This window comes from Impatiens glandulifera, chromosome 8, assembly GCF_907164915.1.
Source record: "Impatiens glandulifera chromosome 8, dImpGla2.1, whole genome shotgun sequence".
NCBI classification, from domain to species: Eukaryota; Viridiplantae; Streptophyta; class Magnoliopsida; order Ericales; family Balsaminaceae; genus Impatiens; species Impatiens glandulifera.
The window spans coordinates 6,069,074-6,075,073 of NC_061869.1; the positions used below are offsets into that span (position 1 = coordinate 6,069,074).

Genomic DNA, 6,000 nt, shown 5'->3' on the forward strand with positions numbered 1-6,000 from the left:
AGCAACAGTGACGGTTAATCAGATTAGCAGTGATTTTGATCAATAGCGACGTTTTCCTTGATAATTCATACCTCTAATAAGATCAATTCTTTATGGATATCAAGATCTCTATTGATATGAACAATAATTAGTAATAGTAAACAAAATAAGGTGGAAAAAAAACTTACAAAATTAAAGTGATGAGAAAGTAGAAGACGATAAAAATATCAAATGAAAGTTCTCCATTTAAAGGGCACTTATAATATGATTAGTTAGTTAGTACAAGAAAAGTTCAACCCTAAACCCAATTACATTCCTAATTTGTTGGTCAACTTATAAAAATATTCCAACTTTATATATGTATATCTACTCAAATATGTTAATTTTATTTATTAATTGACCAGTTAATATTGGTTTAGATTTATATAATATTCTTTTTATAAATTTATATTTAGTCATACTACTTATGTTAACGATTAGATTAAGTTATTTTTCCATCAAAAAATTCCTTTGATTCGGCTCAATTCTATTGGGTCAGTTATATAATAATATGATAAACTAAGTAAGAAATATATATATTTTTTATTTTATTTTATTTGGGCGTGAAGATTTGAAATTTATGAATAATTTTATAAATAAAATTTTAATAAACTTTTTTATTTTATTTTAAAATTAATAATATTTTATTTTAAAATAATAAATTGAACTATTAATTAAATCAAAATGAGTTTTAATAGAAAAGTTGAAGATTAAATAACAATAAATATGTTTGTGATAAAAATTTAGTCAAGATTTAAACTCTTAACAAATAAATATTTACTTTATTATTAGCCCAGGTGAACTATTTATAAAAAAAATTCTTAAATTTATATATATATATATATATATATATATATATATATATATATTTTATCAATTGTTTTAACCGTGGATTTATTTTTAAATAAATCGTCAACCAAACCGAGAATATGCTTGGTTGAACTGTCAAAACTCAGTTCGATTGGTTCGGTTGGTTTTCATCACTTCAGTTCAATTTTATTTACCCTCCTAACTTAGGTAGGTAGTTGGTTATAATAAATGAAGACTATGCAATTGAACATATATCTCGCGGATTGAATTTATCCTATATTGGGTCGGTTTTATAATTGTTTAGATATTCAACTATATACATCTAATAATTTTATTGGTAATTTCCAAAAATACACAAAATAAATATTTGACACTAATTGTGAGTTTGATAATGGAGTTGAAAGTCTATATGTTATGAATAATTTTCATGCGGAAATAAATACATGTTAAACATTTAAGAGTATTAATTATTAATTTATTATTATTTAATTTATAAAAATTAGCACAGCTACTTTACTATTATTGAGTCCCAATTAATTATTTATGGCTATCTATATCTAACCAAAATCATAGCTGCAATCCACGCTACACAAATAATTGGGCCCACATAACTTTGCAAATAATGTTTTTAATATTGAAACAGTATGATTAACAAAATTGTGACAAATGTGACTTATGAAAAAAATAAATACAAAAAATAATTAAGTAATAAGTGTAAGAGGGTTCTATGTGAGAAAAAAAATCACTCTTAAATTGAAGGTGTACAGTTCCTCTCAACATTAAATATATATATGTTTAAATTTTATTATTCAAAACAAGATAATATTTATAAAGATAATACAATTTTATTAATCTACCATTTGAATATCACCAAAAAACAGTTAAATTCAAGTAATAATAAGAAATTGTATAATTTATCCCCTCTCTAGGCTACGGCAACAAGAGGTGAATATATTCTCACTCAAAAGTCCTGATTCAAACATGTCAGATGACAAGTTTTGCGTATGGATAAATGTGTTTACGCGGGGTTACATACTTAATTCGTTGTTCCATTTTTTTTTTTCAAAAAGAAATTGTATAATTTGTCCACGTGTATATCATAATGAATCAACAACACTTATCTCAAAACAACAATGAACTAGAAAAGTCACATTACCCTTTTCAAAACGTAATTCACTTTACTAAGAATTTTGTGTGTTTATCTTTGTGACATTTATTTGTTGGCTCTATATGTCTTTATCATTTATATTTCTAATGAATTAAACTTGTACTCTCCGGAGTATTCTAGTTGAACATCTTGACTAATATTTTCAAAGTCTTAAGCCTTCCATTCATATGTTTCCATTTTATAGCTTATAAGAATCTCATCACCAATGAATACCCAAGTTTCGGTATCTTGTGATCTCAACGGAGCTAGATCCTCCACCTCCAATTAATAGTTGTCCACTACGAGGTCCTTAATTAGCGATTTATGATATTCTTGAGTCACCTAACAACGGGAAATTAAGTACCATAGTTGCTAATTTCCCTTCGCTAAAGTTCAGACTGATAAACAAAGTTGTAATAATGCAGTTATAATAGGCGTGTTGACAAATAGGAGTTGGATTTATTAGAAATTTGGAGTATATATAGTGAATGATTTTTATTATTCACTATACTCCAAATTTTTAATAAATCCAACTCCTATTTGTCAACACGCCTATTATAACTGCATTATTACAACACTATTTATTACTATATATGGTCCACCATTTGGATTTTGAAGATTTCAACATGATACTTGATTTATCCTTATCTTTCTATTTGTCCATCACTCCATATATAGTATTGAAAGCAAGGTTTGTTTTATATCGATATCCTGGCTTACATTGGTTGTTGAAAAAAAATTCTTTATTCTATTATTAGACTTAGAAGGTTGTAATGATCCAAACTAATAAAGAGATACTGTCAGAGTCGGTCTCGAGAGTCGGTCTCGAGATTTGGGCTGCCCAAGCATGGTGGAAGAAGGTTGATATATGTTATGTTGCCTTAGGTTTAGTTTAAAAAATTGATAAAAAAAAACTATTTTTGGTGAGATTCAAACTCATACTCTATATAAAACTTCTATTTTTTTTTTTATCTTGAACCACATAAAGCTACAACCATTTATGTTTAAAATTATATTAAATTTAATAAATAGTTTAATATTTTTAACAAATAGGCTGCCCTGAGGAGTGAGTTGCCCTAGACCGAGGGCTTGCCGCGGCCTTGCATACTGTGTTGTCTCTATAAATAATGCTAGTTTCTTCCATCCTTCCATTGCATCTCTTCTCCACATAGCAATTTGCAACTTTTAAGAAATGACCATCATAATCCTTCATGCTACTATTTTATTTCTAGCATTTACATTAACCATTCTCTTTTTCAAGAAAACATTAAGTACTCCAATACCTACAAAAGCTTGCTTACCACCAGGCCCTAAACCATGGCCAATTATTGGCAATATTTCAATATTGATAAGAAATAAACCGTTTTTTCGATGGGTTCATGACACCATGTCAAAAATGGGCTACGAGATATTTTGCATTCGTCTAGGAAGCGTGCATGTGATAATTGTTACCTCTCCAGAGATTGCATGCGAGTTCCTGAAGAAACAAGATGAAAATTTTACGGCACGTCCTACTCTCTTATCAGCAGAGCTAGTGAGCGGTGGCTATTCCGGGACGATCTTTACGACAGTTGGTGACCAGTGGAGAAAGATGAAGCGTGTATTGGTGTCTAACATCCTTTCTTCGGAAACTCTCCATTGGATGCACGACAAAAGAGCAGAGGAGGCTGATCATCTCGTTAACTATGTCTACAATGTTATCAAGAGCAATGAGGATGGTGCGGTGAACGTTAGGGCTGTAGCACAACACTTCTGCGCAAATACGATTCGAAATATGATTTTTAGTAAGAGGTTTTTTGGCAAACGGACTGAAAATGGGGGACCTGGAGTCGAGGAAGAGGAACATCTTCATGGCGTTTTTAATATACTCTCGTGTTTGTATAATTTCTGCATTTCTGACTATATTCCATTTCTTCGCCGTCGATTCGATCTCGATGGGAATGAAAAGAGAACAAGACAAGCTTTTGAGACTTTGAGGAAATATCATGACCCGGAAATTGATATGAGAATTAAACAATGGAAAGAAGGAACAAGAAGACTAGAAGAGAAAAAGATGATATTCTCGATGTTCTAATCACTCTAAAGGATGACAAAGGCAACACTCTATTGACATCCGAAGAGATTAAAGCTCAAATTTTGGTAATAAAAACTTAAATCTCTTTTCTTAATGTAAAGAGTAAATTATTTACATGTTTTGAAACTTATACAAATGCATTACAAACTAATTTCTCAATATATGCGTGTAGGAAATGGTGATAGCAACAATTGACAACCCATCAAATGCTATCGAATGGGCTCTTGGTGAGATGATAAACCAACCATAGACATTAATAAGAGCAGTTCAAGAACTAGACCGGGTTGTCGGAAAGAACCGCTTGTCCAAGAATCTGACATGAACAATCTCAATTACATTAAAGCTTGCCTTAAAGAATCTTTTCGTCTCCATCCAATGGTGGCCTTCAATCTCCCACATGAGTCCATTTGTGACACCATGGTGTCCGGCTATTTCATACCTAAGGGTAGTCATATTCTTTTGAGCCGTCCAGGTCTGGGACGTAATTCTAGAATATGGAATGAACCACTTCCATTCAATCCGGTGCGTCACCTTAAAAATGATGGCTCACATGTGATATTAAATGATCAAGAGCTCCATCTATTGTCATTTAGAATAGGTCGGCGTAGTTGTCCCGCGGTTAACCTAGGATCTACCATGTCAATTATGTTATTGGCTCGACTTCTTCAAGGTTTCACATGGAGCCCACCTCCAAATACGACTTGCATTAAACTTGTGGAGGCTAGTGATGGGATGGTTCTTTCCGAGCCTCTACGAGCCATTGCAAGGGCACGCTTGGATGAGAGGTTGTATGCATCACTTAATTCGTAATAGATGCAAAGTAACGGACATCTAGAGCCTTGTTTGCTAGCTATGTGTCTTTCATCATGTTATATTGATTTCTTCATTTGGTCACCTAGTTGATATGTGACGTTTTTTATATTTGCTAAGATCATGTAATAATAAATAGATTTATTATATCATGTTTTTATTATGTATGAATGTGAAAAGACTTGTTTTCTTTTTAAATGTATTACTAAAATCCATAGCATTTAACCTAATATAGATGAGATGACACTAATATAACATTTACTATGTGGCTTAATTGTTCATCAACTAAATCATCCTAGTTTAATGATTCACAAGCTTAAGTGTGTTTGTGTTAGTGTTATTATTTGGTGGGTAGTTTGTTAACTTCAATTAATTTTTTTTTATCCCTCAGTTAAGTCTTCAATGTTAGTGGAGTTAATGGGGGCACTAATGTGTTAGTTGTCTATTTTTTATGTTTCAGTTTTAGTTATGTTTAGTTTTAAAAAGGCTTTGTTTCATGCTAATGAAAGTGTGTTTTTATTTCAATGTCATAATTTTTGTGAAAGATTCGCAACAGGTGATTCAAATTGTTGAACTAGGTTCATTATCTCGGACACGCAAGTCTAACCGCCTCAATCCACATTTCACACAGTATTCTCCAAGATTGAACTTTATTGATTATTGTTATTTTTCAGTTTAACTATATTTTATTTATTTATTTATTATGATATGGAACTGATCTCATATCTGAGTTTATGAATAATGAGTACTTGTTGAGATTTACGAGGAATTAAAAGCTTAAGTTTTTAAACAATTATGTCGTTACAAATGTGCATGGTCGGTCTAGAGAATCCAATTTTATTTTTAAAAAAGAGGAGAAAAGAGATCGAGCCTGCAAATTAATACAAGTGTTGACAATGAATTAATTTTTGTGAGAAATTTTTTCATATATTTCAACTATAGTTATGAATGTATTTTCTTTTCATGTATTGTTTCGTTTATTTAGATTGGTTATATTAAATTTATGAACAAAGATAAGGAGAGCGACGTTGAGAGCAGCGACCCCTACAGCCACATGGAAAAAATAAACCAGGCCTATAGCCACATGGAAAAAATAAACCAGGATAGAATTTTTTTTTTTATAAATATAAAAAGTTAGAGA

General features: G+C 30.8%; 1 pseudogene; it reads left to right on the forward strand.

The window, feature by feature from the left end:
* Nucleotides 1–3,991: 3,991 nt before the first annotated feature.
* On the forward strand, nucleotides 3,992–4,859 carry LOC124912805 (annotated as a pseudogene).
* Nucleotides 4,860–6,000: the final 1,141 nt, after the last annotated feature.